Source organism: Ceratotherium simum, chromosome 23 (assembly GCF_057802395.1).
Source record: "Ceratotherium simum simum isolate JZ-2026a chromosome 23, ASM5780239v1, whole genome shotgun sequence".
Classification (NCBI taxonomy): Eukaryota; Metazoa; Chordata; class Mammalia; order Perissodactyla; family Rhinocerotidae; genus Ceratotherium; species Ceratotherium simum.
In genome coordinates, this window is record NC_141922.1 from 36,947,002 (window position 1) to 36,967,051 (window position 20,050).

Here is a 20,050-nt window from a genome sequence, read left to right on the forward strand (position 1 = left end):
TTCCTTAACAAATAGGATAGCTTTACTCTGCTTACAGCATTAGGAGCAAGTAAGACTCAGTTCACCGTAATTATCTGTAATGGTGTAATTATTGTTGCTGTTATCATGAACATTCCCTTTTAAGGCTAATGGACAAATCACCAGTCCTAATAATAGCCCAGGCAGAACAAGGGTGAGGAAAGAGTGGAAAGACCTGGAAAGAGTGGCTCCACGGAACCTTGCCTGGGTTGGAATCCAAACCACACCGAGGTGACACTTCCTCTCTGGTAAGAGTGAGGCTTGTGAAAAGAAAATTTCTGCCAGGCCTACTCCTTTGTGCCCTGCCTTCAAGCAATTGGTGTGAGGATGTGATCCTTGGAATAGTGGCAACCATCTTGTGACCATGGGGCAACAAGCATGAGGAAAAACAAAGAAGCCAAGAAATTGATGACAAAAGAGGTAAAAGGCAAAAGATGTCTGGATTTTGAAGATACTGTTACGTGGCTGAACCATCCTTGGAACCTCCCATCTCCCATTTTCTGTTCCATGAAACGATAAGTACCAAGATTACTAAGCCATGCTTACTAATGGCTTCTATTACTTATAACAAATGCATCTTAATTGAAACAACCTCCCCTTTTTTAAACAATTCAAAATGAGATCATTATCCCTCCCTTCTCATCTTGCATCCCTCACCCATAGGGTGGTTTCAGTACTCCCACTCTGATTACATTCTTTACAAACCATTTAAAAATGTAAGACACCCAGGTTCATTTCTCAGCAATTCCGGAATCCTTCACAAACATTCCTTCCCACCCAGCCCTGGTTCAGCCTGGCTTTTCCACATTTTGGCAGAGGACACAAGGTAGCCCCAGGCAGTCATCTGGCTTCCTCATGCCTCATGCTTCCATGCCTCCCCCGACCCCCCGCTATGGCAGCAAAGTCAGAGAAGAAGGTGTCTGAGGCACTCCTGGGTTCTGCTCTTGGGCAGCCCTGCCAGCCTGTCATTTCAGGACTGCACCCTAGCGCCCTTCCTTCCCGAGCAGGGGTCATGGTGACTGGGGTCTCTGTGTTAGTGCCTTTTGACTGAGACCAAGTTAGAAATGCTTAATGTTCAAAGCAGAACTTTTGTCCTGAAAATAGTACATGAGGTGCTCGTGCCTGGAATACAAAGGACTCAGCGATCCCTTCAAATTCAAAGACAGCAGGAATCGTTTCTCCTTCTGCAGGTATGTTTGGATGGAGTGAAATGTTTGATTGCATTAGTCCTGAATGGCTGGTTTCCTGTTGTGATTTAGCTAATATTGAAGTCTCCTGTGACAGGGAATAAATTACAGGGCTTATTCCATCCTGTAGCCCACACCTTTCACAAACAGCCCAACGGGAGACTGTGGAAGCGTGTGCTCATCCCGAGTGGCTGGTGTGGGAAGGGGCGGCAGTAAGGGATGCCCCCTTCCTGGCTTAGAACTCGATAACCGAGGCAAGAGTGGAAGGGGCGGAGGCTCAGGTAGGGGTGTTGCAGGTGCACTTGGCAGAGACCAAGGTTCCCAGCGTGTGGTGCAGTGAAAACAAGGCTGGGCTGGGAGTCATAGAGAACCTTAAAGTGGAAAGATGAAATACTTTAGTGGACCTTGGATGAGTGGCTTAAACCCCTCTGAATCTCAGTTTTCCTGTCTGTAAAATGGGGGTGCATTTTGATTTGAGGTTTAAAGAAGTTGCAGTCTAGGGCATGCAGTTCCCTGCAGTAAAATAAGAGGAACCCAGATCTGAGCTGGGTGTGGAAAGGGAAGAGCGCTGGGAGAGAGGGGTGGGGGTCATGTCCGGGCTTGTGCTTGAGCTGGTCCTGGCGGGTTTCAACCATTAAATACTTTAAAGTGGTAGCTCACCCTCCTGTGGTCAGGCCAGGCCCTCCTTAAAGTGGGTTACTCTCAGGGTGACCTAGTGCCACTTGCAGGCTTATTTTATAGAGAAGGAGACTAAGGTCCAGAAAAGTCAAGAACTTTGCCCAGGTCCCACAGCTATTGCTAGGTACAGCAGTAACTGGAACTAGACCTAGGTAATCCACTTTAACCTGAAATCTTGCTTGGTAACTTGGCTTTTAAAACTTTCAGCCTCAGGCCAGCCATGGGCAAAATGAGGTAAAATGAAGAAATTACAGGCCATCCCCACCCTTTGTGCCCTTTCACCTCTCCTCACCCTCCGAACTTTCTCAGCTATGAATTTTCCCCACAGCTAACGTCACACTCAATAGACAGCTTTTCCTCAAGCTCAGGAACAAGACAAGGATGCCCACTCGCACCACTGCTGTGCGACGTGGTACTAGAAGTTCAGCCAGAGTAATTAGGCAATAAAAGAAATAAAATGCATTCAAATTGGAAAGGAAGAAGTAAAACTATCTCTGTTGTAGATGACAATTTTACGTACAGATATTAATTTTTAAACTTGTTCACAGTAAAGTGTAGATGATTGATAACCTCTTTAAGTATTTTCTATCAGGGGTATGTTCTTTCAAATCAGTGCAGTAAATTCTGCATACGAAATTTATTGCACCAATAAGCTGCTACAAACTTTCTTTCATTCTTAACTTTCCCACAGCCACTGAAATCACAGTATCGCAGAATAACCTGCCCTACCCACGTTGTCACGTATTGCCCAGGCCCCTTTCTCCTCTTTCCTTCTCCAGCTTCCTCCCATCCTCCTCTATTCGTCTGTTTGAGGGAAGGATGGGCTATATCCATCGTTCTTAAAGTATGATAGCTGGACCAGCAGCATCAGCAACACCTGGGAACTTGTGAGAACACAAATTCTCTGGCCCTGTGCCAGGCCTCCTGAGTCATAAACCCTGGGTTGGGGCCCATAGACCTGTGTTTTAACAAGCCCTCCAGGTGGTTCTGATGCACACTCAAATTTGAGAACCACTGGACTATGGAATGGAGTAAAACCAGTAATTTATTCTCATAAGAGGATGTTGGAATATCAGCTAAAGAACAGCAGGAAATAAGTCAACAGCAGTACCGCCAGACATGTTGCAATTCCAGCTTAGCTTGGTATTTTGGCAAGGGCTGCCTGCCTGGCTGTTGCCCCGCCCCCTAGTGCTCCTCCGCCTCCGGTCAGCTCCAGCTCGCTCTTCACTCCCTCTTCCTCTTCCTGTTCCCACTCCTTCATGCACTCTGGCTCTGTCCTGAGCTGAGGCACATCCCAGCCTCCTCCATCTTGGTAACACTGTTTTCTAGATAGCCTCCTCTTGCCTACCACCTCCCATACCACCCAAATTTTGGGTTCCAGGCTCTGAAATCTTGGAGGCTCAGCTTCCTGAACATTTGGTTCTCTCTTACAGGCTCAGGGAAACAATTGCACAGAAGTGCCCATCCTTGGGGCTGGTTCCTTGTGTCTTCCCCATCACTAGGCAACTTGACACATTTTCTTCACCCAACCCTCAGAGCAAAGCAATGGCACCTCACTTATCTGCCTAATCCATTTGTTCTAGGATCCTTTCACTACATCTCATTCTAATCCAAATGCAACCATCTGGGGAGTTGCAGATGCCCTTGGATGAGAAAGTTCCTGTTTAAAAAGGCCACCTCTTCACCTGGCAGCCAAGTGGAACTTTTGTCACTTTTGAGACTTGCAGCAGCAAGACTGTCCTCAAAGGTTATACGTGCTGCCAGAGGCACCTTGTGCGCAGAGAGGGACCTGAGTAGTGAGTCTCAGCAGTCATGGTGCGCAGATTTATCCTCAGCTTTCAATCTCATTGGGGAAGTTAAAATGTCCCCAACTTTTGGCTATACCCCCTTATCTGTGATTTTGCTTTCTATGGTTTCAGTTACCTGTGGTTCAAAAAAATTAAATGGAAAATTCCAGAAATAAGCAACTCATAAATTTTAAATTGTGCACCATTCTGAGTAGTGTGATGAAAGCTTGTGGCCCCACTCCATCCCACCCTGGATGTGAATCATCCCTTTGTCCAGCGTATTCAGCTGTATACACTACCCTCCTGTTAGTCACTTAGTAGCCCTCTCAGTTATCAGATGACTGCCATGGTATCGCAGTGCTTGTGTTCAAGTAACCTTTATTTTACTTAATAATGTCTCCCGAGCCAACTTTATTATTAGTTATTGTTGTTAATTTCTTACTGTGCCTAGTTTATAAATTAAACTTTATCACAGGTATGTCTGTATAGGAAAAAACAGTATATACAGTATAGGGTTTGGTACTACCTGTGGTTTCAGGCATCCACTGGGGGTCTTGGAAAGTATCCCCCATAGATAAGGGGGAACTACTGTATGTGCAAGCCTGGTGGTGCGTCGCTGTAAGGCCGTGTTTGTCAAAGCTTGAGCCTCAGTTCATCGGAAGCACCTGAGTGACTTGGTAGCAGATTCTTGGGCCTGCTCCAGATCTGCTCAATCAGACTTTCTGGGAGTGGGTCTGGAATTTGCATGCTTAGAGAGAATCTGGAGGTCATTGTTATGTACCCCAAGGTTTGAATAGGTGGTGGATTTGTTTTCATTCAGGATTTGCCCCAGAATAAGCCTCAATCCATGCAATGTATGTCACGTTACAACCAAGATCAACTGTGATTGTAAATGCTTCCATTTTGTAAATGCTTCTCCTTGGCCGAGAGTCAGGAAATCAAGGCTAAGTCAGTTTGTGGCACAAACGAAGCCCCACTACAATCAATCTCCCAAATTTCCTGTTCTTGCCCTGATCTGTTCCTGTGAAGTCCCCCAGCCTCAGGTATTTCTAGAGGCTGGCATAGGTTGCCTCATGTGGCTGCCGATCCAGTCTGTCAGGCACAGCCACTACAGGGGCGTGCCGCCATCTCCTCTCTGCCCCTGGCTCCCCCCGCCAGTGTCCTCTGTTCACAGAGCAGCCAGAGAGACCCCCAGTGGTGCCCTGTGTTTAGGTTTTCTAGCCGATAGTCCAGTGGTAGAGCCAGGACTCCAGTAGCCATAGGGAGATCTCCCTCCTTCCCATACACCCTCCTTGCAATTAAAATTAAGCTGGTCATTTTGCTCTGCAACCTCGGTTTCACCCAAGAAGGTTGGCCATGAGGTTTTGAGCACAGAGGGCATCTTTGGAGCCCTTTGATGCTGATGTTTGGACCCTCAGAAAACACATTTTGGAGATGGTTCTGTGGCTAGCAGGGAGAGTCTGAGGGGGCTTTCTCAAATGTTAAATAAAGTATTTTAAAATTTAATTATAAGAATTCACTTTCATCTCATAGCCAATGCCTTGGGCTATGTGCCTCTCACTCACAGTGTTTTTTTAACTTGATGTATTAGCACTTGGTTCTTTAGTCCTGGGACAATTACCAGCTTGACGGAAAGAATCACATCATCACAAACTGGACCAGAAGGCAGCCTGCCTCTTGTGGAGCTGGCGTCTGAGAGAGGCCCAACCTGACCTTCAGCCTGACTGCCCAGAGAGTCCCGTAGGGATCTGGACAGAGCTTATTACCCAGTGAACTCTGCTGTTGTCTTTCCTATTAAATCTAAAAGGAGAATTAGGGTTTTCCCTGAAAGTTTAGTCTTACTGCTTTTGTTAATACTGGGAGAAGAGTGGAGTGACTCTAAAATGGATGTAACTGGGGCTTAACCTCAAAAGACCACAATACAATGGCCATCAGATACCAAAATGAATGTAAGACCAACCCCCCAGATTCAGAATGTACCCAGGAGATTGTGCAGAACCATCCCATAATGCCTGGGCCCTTTAGCCCAACTAAAGATATAAATAGGGGTCAGAGTAGAACAAAGAGAAGATGTAGGTGGATTTCTTTGGAGAGAAATGCTGTCCTGTTGTGAGCCCCACTCCTCTCCAGGGAAACGTGAGTGCTACCTCTATTTCAAGTCTAGTGGGGGGCTCCCATGGGACACCTTGGAGAGCTTGCTGTGTGTTCCTTGCAGTTGAGAAACACAGGAGAGGAATCTGTGTTCGCCACTGAGAGAACTCAAGTGTTGTGGCAGCAGAATTGAGGTGGTTGTGTGGGGTGGACTTGCAGGAATTCCCATGGACCAGAAAGAAAGAGCTGGCCTGGACCTGAGTCCTAACCAAGAGGGCTTTTGCCAGAAGAAGGGCACTCCAACAGCAAGAGGATGTGAGGGGCAGCCCCCCAGGAAAGCAGTAGCTGAGGGGGACTGAAAGCTACCAGATAGGGGAAAGCTGGCATTGCCTACGTCATGGGATTACAAGTGGAGTGGCCCATGGAAGACTCCTCCCCAAATCTTCAGAAGAGCCCACGAAAGAAAGAGCCAGCTTGAATATCTGTCAGATGAGAGAGTGAAAATCTAGCTGAAGAAGGTACCAGGTTCAGGAAGCAATTTCCTGTCTCTTACCACACCTTCCCCCTGTTCTGACCCAGGCAATCTGGAGCAGAGGGAGAGGTAGAGAAGAAGCCAAGAAGCGCCCCACCAAACAGCTTCTTTTCGAGAATTAGGGAAAAGTCTATGACTATGAACTTCCCCTGGAGTTGTTCCGTGCCCAACTTGCACAATTATAAGTGGTGATATTACGGCACAAAGATGGGGTTCTTCTACCTGATGTGCATAAAAAATGCCAATTATGACAGCAATAGCTTTTGAGAAAAGCAGACAGCCTTATTGCAAGATCGATCTGCAAGGAGACAGGAGGCATAAGCTCTCAGATCCGTCTCCCCTATCCAGAGTTTGGGGCAAAATTTATGGGACGAAAGGCAGGGTCTGAAGTGTGGAGATAGATGATTGGAGGTAAGGAGAAGTGAGGTAATTGATGATCTGCACAAGTGCCGTCAAGCTCCATGGCTCTTCACAGGATGCATGTTCACAAAATGGTGGTGTTAGTATGATCTGAGGGTGGAGTTTTCAGCCCTTTGACTTCAAAAGGGTCACTTATCGGGCAGTTGCACAGGCCCAGTTGATGGGTTGGTGGTCTCAATAGGCCTGAACTAGACAAGGGGTCGTTTCTCAGTTCCTGAAAAACCACTCTTGATTACTCTGTTGATGAGGTGGGGTCAGCTGAACTGGTCCTAGACAGCCCATGGTTATAATGGTCCTGAGACAAAACCAACCACATTGCTTTTTTCCACTGCAAGAAAATAGGTTTGAACTGGAGGAGGGGAGTGTATTTGATAGATTTAATGCTAAATCAATTTAGAAGTTTCGATTGATGTCTTAGACTGGACATTCAAATTACTCAGTTGATCTGTATTTGCAATTTATGGACCCTAGGAGAGTCTATAATCCAAGAAGGAACAGAAAAGGCCCTGGTACCTACCAAGTTTTCATCCAGGGGCAGGGAAATAGTATGCTCATTGAATTAATTTTAAAAGGTCATTAGGTGACAAAAATAAAGTTGCATTTTGATTACAACTCAATTTGTGCCTATTTAACGTATGAAGGAGGAGGAAATGAGAGACTCTGAAATGTTAAGTGGGTTGAATGAACTGAATGAACTTACCTTACAAGACCTGAACAACAGCAAACAGGTTTAATTCATGTACCGGGACTTCTAAGTTGAAGAATTACAAGCAATCAAGGAGGATTACAGGGAGGGCAAGGAAGGAAAATAAACTTGAAGCTCTGGAAAGAGCCCAACTGATGTTGCTGGGAGAGTGAAGATAAGGTTCTCTAGCGAATGGAATTGTGACACTAACATAACAAAGATAGATCATGGCTATCTTCTTTGTGGGAACTGGTGGGTTGATAAAGGTCTTGTTTGGTATAGGACTTTGGAGAAAGATCCGAAAGGAGAAGTTAACCGTACAATTCATTTGCTACTGGCAACCAGACACTGAGATCTCTTGTAAGTACTGGGTACTAGCTGAGCTAACTAAGAGGAGTCCTTACATGAGACATCAAGATTAAGACCAGGTGCTCAGCTGGGTCTGCCCAGGGTTCACTACCCAGGACTGGCTTATCTGAAGACATTCTTTAATGTTCCAGTCTTTGGAAATAACAAAAGGAATTAGCTGAGAACAAAAACATAACTATGGATGAGTGATACGTAGTCTGCTAAAAAAAGAGCCTTCACATACATGTCAATAATGAAGATAATACACATTACAAGTGTATTCTTGCTTAAATTCCAATTCCTTCTCAAGATTTTGGCAAACTCTTCCAGCCATGAATGGCTAATCTCAAATCTGATTTTAGCCCACTTTTTCTGAATCCTGTCCTTCTGGTCCCGGCCCGTGTTCATCGCTGGAGTTTCACATGATCTTTACCTCTTAGACTCCTGAATATCCTCGGTACCTCTTAAGGCATCACGAGTGTTTGCCGCCAACCAGCTATTCTGACCTCATCTTTTCTTGGCCTCTGGGTTTTTCCATTCTGGGCTTGCTTTTGCTTGCATTTTCTTCCATGTTTTGCCCTCTGCATGGCCTCTGAAGACTTTTTCCTAGGCATCTGCTCATGAAAGCGAAATCTTCAGCCTTCAGATCTCTAGAGCAGCATTTCCCAACATTTTACCCACCATGGCACACCAAGAAAATGATACTTTTGTTTCTACTGGAGCCCTAGTGGAGGTTGCAGGGGATGGGGATGACCAGCCTGGGGATCCAGCCACTTGAAGACGGAGGGGTCAGTGTCTTGGGGTACCTTTGTAGGGATGCTGTGCTCTAGTGGAGCCTGCCTTGGTCACATGACTATAAAGTTGATGTCTGCACTGGTATCCTAGCTCTTCCTGGTCCTGCTTACCTCCCTGATTGGTGAGCTCTGCTGTCCCACTCAGCTTAGCATAGCCTCTCAGCCAGTTCTGGCCTCACTCTCCCTATATCCTTGTTATTCTCTAGATCCTTGTTACTCTGAGTGAGGTCCTCAGACCTGCACTGTAGACACCACCTGGGAGCTTGTTAGCCACACAGAATCCAAGGTCACACACAGACCTACTGGCTAGGAATCTGTATTCTTATTGCTATCCTTCTGGTCATATTCCTACGGTTTATTCTAATTGCCTTTCCCCTTCAGTCTGTCGGTATGTTTATCTTCTCTGGAAACAGAGCAATACAAATTCTCTCTTTGAGAAAGAAAAGTAGGAAACAGAAATATGAGATTTCTTTTAAGAAGGAAATCAGTTTTAATAGGGAAACTCTGAAGAAAACACTGGAACCATTTATTCCAACACCACTTGTAAATTTCTTTCTTTTCTATTTGCTGATAAGAAAAGCCAAAGGGTTCGGTATATTTTTTGATCTTCAGGAGCTAAATATTTACTCATTAATCAGATGGAGACAATGTCTCAAATAAACTTGGCTCTGCTATTCTAGGTGATGAAGTTCTTTGCCGTTCAGTGTAAAGTAGCATGATAAGGACTCTATTGATGCCAAATTATTTTATTACAAGAATCTATTTTTACCCATCTGATGTATAAATTTACCATGTGTTTGTGCGCCTCAAGAACCATGAAGTATGTTTTAGATAATTATGAGAAGTTACAAAGCATGACTGGTATAGGAGGTAATAGTGGTTCAGAAACTATATTTGTTGGTCAATTCAGATATAACTGAACTCGAAATGAACCTTTAAGAGTTTTAAATTCTGTTCCTTCCAAAAGCTAAGTTCCTGTTTTAACACTCCAAAAACCACATTCTGATTTCTGCTACATGAAATACCAGTTCTCTGTCTCCCCTTGTATGATGGTTAAAACACAATACAAAGCTCAGTTTATTCTTTAGTTCCACACTCTCAGCACACTGATCCTATCATCTTTAGCAGGAAAAAATATCTTTGGGATAGAGCATTGTTAAGAAGGCTGTCTCTCCTGCTATCAAACAGACCCTTAATTTATTATATATCACCGTTTCCCTATATAAACTTTCTCCTCTGGCTGTTCAGAACCAGTGTTTTAGAGCCAAATTCTCCTCTCTATGACTGATAGAAATTACATTATGTTCATGGCTAAAGAAATATCTTATATTATTTTTAAAAATTCCATGAATAATCTCATCCTCTCAGGTTTGGGTTACTTGTATTGTTCTGTTAGGGGAGTTCTGTAGATATGTACCTGGATTCTGTTGAATGAGAAATCATGACCGTAGGGCCATTTAGAAGGAAACCAAACATGAAGCTAGGTCTGGGTTGGACACCGTCAGTGCATATGAGCGCCTCTATCTCATGGAAAGTCGCTGCCAGAAACCCTCCGTCAGGAACCTCTGTCAGTCTCTCAAAAAAAAAGCTGGGGCTTCCATTGCCCCTTTAGGTTTTAGATTTCCGCTGTGATTGAGGGCTGAGTGGTTATGGATACAGTGGTGCTTCTTTCCTACCTTCTCTGGAAGTAGTAGAGTACAGTGGGAAGGAGGAGTTTGGGCCAAATATCTGGCTTAGGATCCCAGCTCTACCACTTACTATGTGGCCCTGGGCTTATTATTTAACTTTCTGTGCCTCATTTTTTCATTTGTTAAATGGGATAAAAGTGCCTGCCTGGCAGGCGACTGTGAGGGTTAAATAAGATAATACATGTAAAGTGCTGAGAGCAATGCCTGGCATTACTGAGAGCTCAATTGGTGTTCATTTTTCCTCTCCCTTTCGTCTGCCCCCTCCCCCTGTTTCTCATGGATATTTTAAGAAAGCAAATGAAAATGGAGCCCAGTGCAGCTCTCCTTCTTTGTATTTTCTAATATTGGAGTTCTCCAGTTCTATCTTTGGGCCAGCTTCTTTCTCTTCTGTCTCTACGTACTCAGACAGAGTGGTTTCTCATGTTTCATGTCCATGGCATTGACTGCTAATCACGCATCAGTGACTCCCAGATTCTCTTCCTCTCTCCTAAACTCCAGACCCACATTTCCACCTACTCGCTAGATACCCTACAGACCCAGATGTCATTCAAGTCCAACTCATTATCTTTCCTATCACTTACAACATTAGTTTGAAATTCTTTTTTTCAATATCTCTTCCTGATTAGGCTCCATGATTTTTTTGAGAGGAGGGATTGTTTCTTATTTATTTTTGAATCCTTAGTGTTCAGAACTGATTTTATCTGAAAAGTCTTTATTTTACTTATTTTTGAAAGATATTTTTGCTGAGTGTAAAATTCTGGGTTGAGAGATCTCACCTGCCCCCATTATTTTAAAGATATCATTTCGTTGTCTCTTGGCTTGCATAGTTTCTGACAAGAAGTCTCTGTAATTCTTACCTTTGTTTCTTTGCATGCAATATGTCCTTTTTCTCTGGCTGCCTTCAAGATTTTCTCTTTCCTTTTGGTTTACAGAAGTTTCCATATGATGTGTCTGTGTGCTTTTGGGGGAGGTGTCTATCTTACTTGGGGTTCTCTGAGATTTTTGGATCTATGGTTTGATGTCTTTCATTATTTTTGGAAAATTCTTAGCTGTTCTTTCTTCAAATATTTCTTCTGCCCCATTATCTTCCTCTTCTCCTTCTGGATTTTTAATTACGTATGTTAGACCATTGATATTGTCCCACACCTCTTGGATACTTAGTTGTGTTTGTTTCATTCTTTTTCTTCTTCATATTTCAGTTTAGGCAATTGCTACTGACTTACTTTTAAGTTCACTTTTTCTTTCCTTGACTGTGTCAATTGTACTGATGATATCATTGAAGGCATTCTTCATCTCTGTGTGTGTGTTCACGTTCTAAGTATTTCCATTTGATTCTTCTTATAGTTTCTATCTCTCTGATGAAATTTTCCATTTTTTCCTGCATGTTATATAGTCTCTCCTCTAGAACATTTCACACATTAATCATAGTAATTTTAAATTCCCTGTCTGATAGTTCTGACACCTAGGTCATCTGTTAGTCTGGTTCTGTTGATTGCTTTGTATTTTGATGGTGGGTTTTTCCCCTTGCCTTTGTGTGTATATGTGTCTCATAACTTTTGATGGAATTCTGTTGTATGTAGAACAGTAGAGCGTGAGGCATATAGTATTTGTGCTTGGAAACGGGTGGGGGCTGTGGTACCAGAGAGTTTTGCTTAATGTTCCTGCTCGACTTTTAGCTTCCTGCTTTTTTTGTGCATCTGTGCCACAAGGGGTCTGTTTCCATGCTCTTGCCCCTCCTTAGCAGTAGACTGCTATGCCTTCTTACTTGGTACTTATTAGTCTGGTGGTGGAGGTCCGGAGTTTTTCTTTGTTATCCTGGTCAAGTCCTAGTCTTAGGACATCTGAGCCAGGAAGTGTTGGAGATTCAGTCATCCTGCTCCTCCTCCTCGTGGAAGCTAAACTCTGTCTTATATGTTTGGCAGATCTTGTGTGAGAGAGAGTTTCCTGCACCCCCCTCAGTGGTAGGAGACCTTTAATTGCATTGATACAGTTCCTGGTTCCAGGACTGTTTCTTGCCCTTCACTCAGGGAAAGAGTTCTTTTTCTTTTATGCTTTCCTCAGCTACAAAGGATTTTCACTTGTTCCTTGGGGGCAACAGAGTTTGCTGCCCCATGCTTAGTGACTTAAGGCTTTTGTTTTGTAGAGGAGAAGCGTCCAGGTAGGGTTTTATGTTTTTATTCCTAGAGTTACAGTGTCAGAGCAGGGTGGGTGTGGGGACGTAGTGGCACCCTGACCTCTCTTTTCTCGCCCCACCAGTCTTTTGCTGGTGCTTTCCATTAGCTGAACCTAGCCAGAAGCCAGATGACAAGGGAACCTGGCAGGTGCCGTCCACAGAGGTCAGCCTCCCAGGACAGGAGCAGAGCAGAGAAAATTAGGGATTGGAACTCTGGGTGGAAGAATGGAAAATAACCAGCACACATATGCATATTTGTATAATAACAATATGAAAGTAAAAATAAAATAAGACAAGAAGGTCAAAAGCTGAGAGAATATCTGAAAGGATAGGCCACTGGATCGGTTGGACTGGGAAAGATAAAGATAGAAAGAATCTGATTCAGTAGGAGATAAAATAGAGGTCCAGTCTCTGGAAGATTTGGTAAAGGAGAAGGCTGAGGAAATGGGAGTGAAAACTTGAGGGAGCTGGAAGGGTTAAGCAGTATGCTTAGCGAGGATGATGGAATTTAAGATTTATGAGATTCTGTCAAAATTGAGAGCATGGCCATAGCTAAAAATGACTGAAGTGGGTTGTGAGAATCAAAGGATTTGTGAAGCCAGGATATTGGATGGGTAGTTTACTTAGATCTTCTTGGACCCAAGGACAATGATAGGACAGAATTGGAGAGCAGAACTTCGGCACCTGAGATTGTCCTCAAGGAATGTAGAGATGGAATGAAGAGATCTGACATTAGTGACAAGGAGAAAAGGGGGCAGGTATGGCCAGATGATTGGAGCTTGAAAAGAGTTATTTTTATATTACCATTATTGCTTCTACTCTTACTACTCCTATTACTATTATGAGGATTATGTACAGTTACACTCAGGCCAACTTGCAGATAAAAGTATGTGTTTTGTGGTCTGAAGGCATTAGTGGGGAGCCAGGAGAATTTTGACCTGCTCCTTCTGGTTTGGTAGTTCCACTACTCTCATGCATTTCACACAGTATACTTCAGCCACATTGAGCTTGCATTTCTTAAGTGGTGGCCATTTAAGTTGTTTCACATTTTTCAATGTCAAAAACAATTCTGTGCTGAACTTCTTCATGTATAAAGAAAAGCTAACATTTATTGCCAGGCTCTGTTTGGTGGATAGGCTCTAAGATGGCATTCATAATCCCCAACTCCTGTTAGTCATGGATTTGTGCAATTTCCTTATTTTGAGTGTGGGCGGGACCTATGACTTACTTCTAACCAATAGAATACGACAAAGGTAATGGGATGTGATTATATTACATTATATAAGACTCAGTCTCGCTAACAGACTCATTCTAGAGACTTTTTCCCTTGTTGGATTTGAAGAAGTGGCCATGTTAGAAGGCCCATGTGGCAAGGAGCGGAGGGCAGCCTTTAGGAGATGAGAGTGGTTTCCATTCAAGAGCCAATAACAGACCCTACTCCAGTTGAGCCTTTAGATGAGAATCCAGCTCTGGCTGGCACTTGACTGCAACCTTGCAGAGAGCGCAGATAAGCCACGCCCAGACTCTCAACCCACAGACGCTGAGATAAGAGATGAGTATTTTTTTAAACTGCAAAATTTGCTTTAACTTGTTATGCAGCAATAGAAAACTAATATGCTCTGTAATAAATACTTTACAGATATTGTCTCAATTGATTTTCACAACAGCCTTGAGAAGTCAATTGATATTATTCCAATGTTTATAAATGAGGATTTTGTGGTTCAGGGAAGTTGAGAAACTTGCCCGGAGTCACATAGCAGGTAATGGGTAGAGATTTGAAGGCAGACTTCTAACTCTAGAGCCCATGGCTTTAACCTGCCTTTAATGAGATTTCCAGATTCTTGGTTTTGGAGACACAGTACCAACTTTTCAAAAAGTTTATATCAGTTTATAGTTTTACCAACAGTGGATAAGGGTCTTTTCAAGTAATAAAATAAGATTTAGATTAAATTAAACTCTTAGTGAAATGGCCACACAGAGAACTAACATAGAATGTCATTTTGAAGCTAAAATGCCTGTCCATTTATGGACTATATTCTACTTATACAGCACATGGCTATCAAAGCACCTAAGAAAAATTCATTCCTATCTCAAGAAGGGAAATATTTATGCTCTATGGATTCTAGTTAGTCACTTAAAGTATATTTTCTGTGCACTTGGGTGAATGGAGCTCTATAATTAATTTTTCTCCACTGTACCTTTCTGAAAAATGCCCTTCTACAAATTGTACTTCATTTGCTAACAGTCTAAATATGCAAATAAAATAGCTTGATAGCAATTAAGTTTAGAAGGCAATATTTTTTGATAGATTTAAATTTGTCTTTTCCCTTGAGGGAAACTTACAAAGTTATGAAGTTTTGCAAATTTATCCAAAGAGGAGGTACAAAGTAACTGATTTCTATGGTAATTTTTCCATGACATTATTATTGGAAAACAGATGCTTTCTCTTTCTGAATGGGGACAAAGAAATTGTTTCAGTTCATGAAATCACAAATTTCAAACACTTCTCAATGATAATGGAAATAGTTTGATTATGAAGACAGTCATTTTTGTGGTGCTGTGGTTGATGCTAAATTTAACGGAAAAAACAATTAACATTGTAATATCCAGATTTTTCTAAATGCTTTTAAATAAAACATTAAACCATTAATCAGTTAATTAATGAGATAATAATTAATCACAATGTTTTTGAAATCAGAAATCTAGGACATGTAATTAACTATCTATGAACATATCTGTGAAAACAAACATTGCCTCCACAGCCTGTGGGATGTTTCATGATTGAGCTACCTTTGTATCTCCCCAGTTCTTTCTATAGATTGGTTCATGATGATGATGATGAAGATGAAGAAGAAAATGATGCTTCTGATGAAGATGATTGATGATGACAGTTACACCTTATTAAGGGCTTACTATGTGCCAGGGACATTATCTCATTTAATCTTCACCACAACAATATGAATAAGTGCTATTATTATCCCCATTTTACAGATGAGGAATCCAAGGCTCAGAGAGGTTAGGTTGTTCAAGGTCACGTGGCTGGTGAGTGGCAGACACAGGATTCAGACTCAGGTATGCTTGACTCCAAAGGCCACTAACTTTGCTAGACCAAGTCGTGGAGCTCCACATGCTTGGACCAGTTTTTGAGCTACTCACAGGGCTGAATCTCACATCTTGATTCCAGGGACACAGCCAAGACAGGATCACGGACAAAGATCTTTTCATTTTCCTCTGCCTTGTGGAGATCACCTTGCAGGTGTTTCTTTGACACCTGAAGATACAGAGACGTCTGTAACCCTGCCAAAATGCTTATGACTTGATAAAAACAAATATGTTTTTATCCCAAGCATATTTACATTATTAGATACTGCAGGTGGCTTTCCATGACTCAGATGGCCCTCTTACTTGGAACGATGATAAACCTAGCAATTTACCCCAGATCTCCACAGCTCTCAATTAGAACTATGGTCACTTTCTCTGCAGCAGAGGCCTACCATGGGAACTGTCCATGGTGGTTCCTTACAGAGCTCACAAGTCATATTAAGACTTTGCAGTGTTAGACACAGTGCTGAATTTCTAGCCATGTCTCTCTCTCTCTCTCTTCCTCCCTCTGTCCCTCTCTTTACCTCCCTCCCTTTATGTGTTATGAATTAGAGTGATGTTACAGGAAAAAGTATGTATATCTATTTAACTTGACCCCTTACATTTCAGATTTAGACTTTGAGATTCTAATTCTCTGGTAATTAGGAATAGCAATATGTTTATCATACACTAAAGCAATGTAAGAATGCTCTTCTGTGAGAAAGATTGTAGGATGTCTACCACACATACAAAATATTTGCTGTCTTTAGATTAAATGTCTTGTATTGTTAATCCTTAAATCCCAGGAATATAGAAATGCAAAGAGCATTATAGTCACGGGCTCATTTTGGTTGAATTTCTGAGTATATGGTCCACTCTTTAGGGAGCACAAGAGAACACTTCACTGTGGTAGACTATATTACTGTTTACCCATAGTTTTGGTGCTCCTCTCTATGGTGTCCCTGTTGGTGGGAAGATTATACATCTCTGCCTTGTTGACTTCAGAAATGGCCATGTGACTTGCTTTGCCAACCTAATGTGGGCCATTTCTGAGCAGAGGTTGTAAGAGCCAGTGTGTATGGTTCATAATGCCACTATGAGGCTGCTCCATTCGCTTGAGTCCCAAAGGGAAATTAATTGGATCAGAGCAGCAGCTGACCCTCACTGGATGGGTAGAGTAAGGGAGAAACCAACTTTTGTGGTTGTAAGCCACTGAAGTGTTTAGAGCCATTGTTGCCACAGGATGACCTAGTCTATTGTGACTGATACTCTTATGTACTCCCACTTGCCACTGCAAAACCCTCTAGGAAAGAGGCAGCCACAAATTAAATTTCCAGTGGTGATAAACAGTAGACTTTGCATTTAGTATAATAAAGCCCACGTGGATTACAAAACTCTCACCTTCTTTTCTCTCCTGCCGGCTAGAACCAAGTCCTCTTTTCCATGCTGGGGGATTCCTGATAGCCCTTCAGACCAGTTTCTGGGCTGCCTCTGTTAGTCTGCATAGGCTGCCGTAACAAATTACCATCGATCAGGTGGCTTGAACAACACTCGTGGGTGCCTAACACGTCAAGAAAGAGCTGACGGAGGTGGCTGTGAGAATTCCAGTCAGTATGTACAATATTTCCCTTTAAAAAAAACAAACTTGGGGCCGGCTCCGTGGCTTAGCGGTTAAGTGCGCGCGCTCTGATACTGGCGGCCCGGGTTCGGATCCCGGGAGCGCCCCGAGGCACCACTTCTCCGTGCAATGCGAGGCCGAGTCCCACGTACAGCAACTAGAAGGATGTGAACCTATGACATACAACTATCTACTGGGGCTTTGGGGGGAAAAAACTGAATAAATAAAATCTTAAAAAAAAAAAAAAAAAAAAAAAAAAAAAAAAACTTGCCTAAATTCAAAATGAAAGTCTAATTGCACCTAGTACTAACCTAAAATTAAAGTAATTCTTGTTTTCTTTTCCATGGTATTTACTTTGTTAGAATGAATGGAAGCTTTAGATCTTATATTATCTGTATCCCTTGGAAACAGATTTTGAGACAGAGAGTTGTATGAAGAAGGATTTTCAGGGGGAGTGCTCTTGGAACATATACTTGTAAGGACATGAAGAAGGCAGGATTGGTTAGAGTGAGAAGCTAACCAGCAATGTGGATGCAGCTGAGTCTTTAGCTCATCCTTTGAGGAGCCCTAGAGGTGGGAAAGCCCTTCATAGTTGTCCCACATGGAGGCAGAGGGGTCTGGCCTTCATAGCCTTCATCAACTAGTCATGGCTATGGGCTGTCCTCTGGGAAAGGGCATAGCCTTGGGCAAGGAGCTCTGTGGCTGAGGACAATATTCAATGAAGGACATACCTGTGAGTTGTCAGCGGCTGATATTAGTAGCTGTGGGAATAAGTGCATTGGCCCTGAAGAGATCTGGGTGGAGTACCATAGAATCCTTTGCAGCCACCCTTGTATCACTCAGATTGACTTGCTTCTCACAGTAAGTTTGCCCCACCTGGGAAGAGCTTTCATGAGATTCTGGTTGGTCTTATGTTCTGGGGAGTGAAGATAAATGGGGCTACTCTTGCTTCCATCCCTTGGTCTCCTGAGCTCATATATTCTACCAAATGGGACATAGCTCCACACAATGGTCATTGATTTGGGATGGCACCCATCCTTTCAGTTTGTCATCTCTTAACTGGCACCTCATATATGTCTTGAAAAGACTATTCTGCTGCTCCCAGGCTGATAGCTTCTAGTGGTGTGCAATATGATAGGACCAGTGGTTACGTTCCCATTGCTCCACCTTCTTTCCTGGAGAGTGAGTCCTTCTTCCTGAGGCAGTGTTATGTGGTATTCTATTTAGGTGGATCAAACACTCTGCAAGTCTTTGCTTGGTAATACTGGGCCAAGGCCTTGCAGAAAGGAAAGGCAAACTTATGTCCAAAATATGTGTTGATCCCTGTCAAGATAAATTGCTGCATCTTTCAGGGTGAAAATAGTCTCTGTGAGAGATGGTGTCATGTCAGGGGGCTTAGCTCTGTTGCTGGCAGTGGGCATCCAGCAGTGGCAGTAGCTACCTCAGCTTTGGTGAGTAGACGTCCATGCTATTGGGCATAACCTCCATCCCTGCCACCATGGCTATCATTCACGAGCCCATTGTGCCAGCACCAGGAGAGGTGATGTAAGAGGCTGGCTGATGACAACTGGCTAATCATTCTTCCATTGTGGATGATCTCTGTCAGGTGTTAGCATGTGATATATCGATATTTTTGCCCATTCTCATAAGCCCATATGTCTCTTTCTGAGATCTTTTTGACCCTGATATTCCAATGTTTCTCTTTCCAGCTTCCTGACCAACTAGCCAAGCTACTGCTACTTCCCATGAGTCTGTATATATTCTTACCTCAGGTTACTTCTTTTTCCACACACAGTGGCTGACTATGTGCACTGTCTGGAATTCTGCCCAATGGGAGGGTTTTCCTGTCTTTCAGAGCCATTACTAAGCGGTGTTGTAAATCAGCAGCAGGCTCACATCAACATTCCAAGCTGCATTAGTCTGCTCGGGCTGCCATAACAAAATACCACAAACTGGGTGGCTTGAACAACAGGAATTTATTTCTCACAGATTTTGAGGTTAGAAGTCTGAGACCAGGGTGCCAGCATGGCCAGGTTCTGGTAAAGGCTCTCTTCCTGGCTTGCAGACAGCTGCCTTCTCGCTGTGTCTTCACATGGTGGAGAGAGAGAGAGGAAGCAAGTTCTTTGGTGTTTCTTTTTACAAGGACACTGATCCCATCATGGGGGCTCTACCCTCATGATCTCATCTAAATCTAATTACCTCCCCAAGGCCTCATCTCTAAATACCATCATATCAGAGGTCAGAGCTTCAACATATGAATTTTGAGGGAACAGAATTCAGCCGATAATATAAGCCAACCCATCCATGAACCAAGATCAGCCTATTTCCTCCTGTTTCAGCTGGTAATAAGCCTTCCCTCGCCCCGCATGTAGCCATAGCTGTGAACTGAAGTAGAGGGATTCTGGGCCTTCTGCTTCTGCTGCTTACTTGTACTTCTGGCCCTGCTTGTACCTGATCCTGGATATACCACTTGTATCTTATGATGGACTGCTCACCTTTGATAGAACCTATCTCACGATGGGCAGCTCTGACTGCATGGTCACTTGATGTTCCATGCTCCGTCTCTACCAAGATGAGATACTTTATCTCTACTAAGGCCTAGTAGCATGCAAGTGGCTGCTTTTGAATTGCACACAGTGCATATATTACCCATAATGATGACAAATGACTTTTTAAATGTAATCGAATGACTTAGAAAATAGCTTCTCATTGGCATCCCATTACCTTCATGATAAAATCTGCGCTCACTCCTTAGAGAGAATCCATGGCCCCCAAGAACCTGGTTCCTGCCAACTTACTGTTCTCATTGCTCTCACCACATGCAGACACAAATGCTATATTCCAGCCCTGCAATCTCCATATAATCCACACACGTATCAGTCAGGGTCCTGGCAGGAAACTGGTGATACACATAGAAGCGGTAAGTGGAGAGTTTACTAGACTATTCACA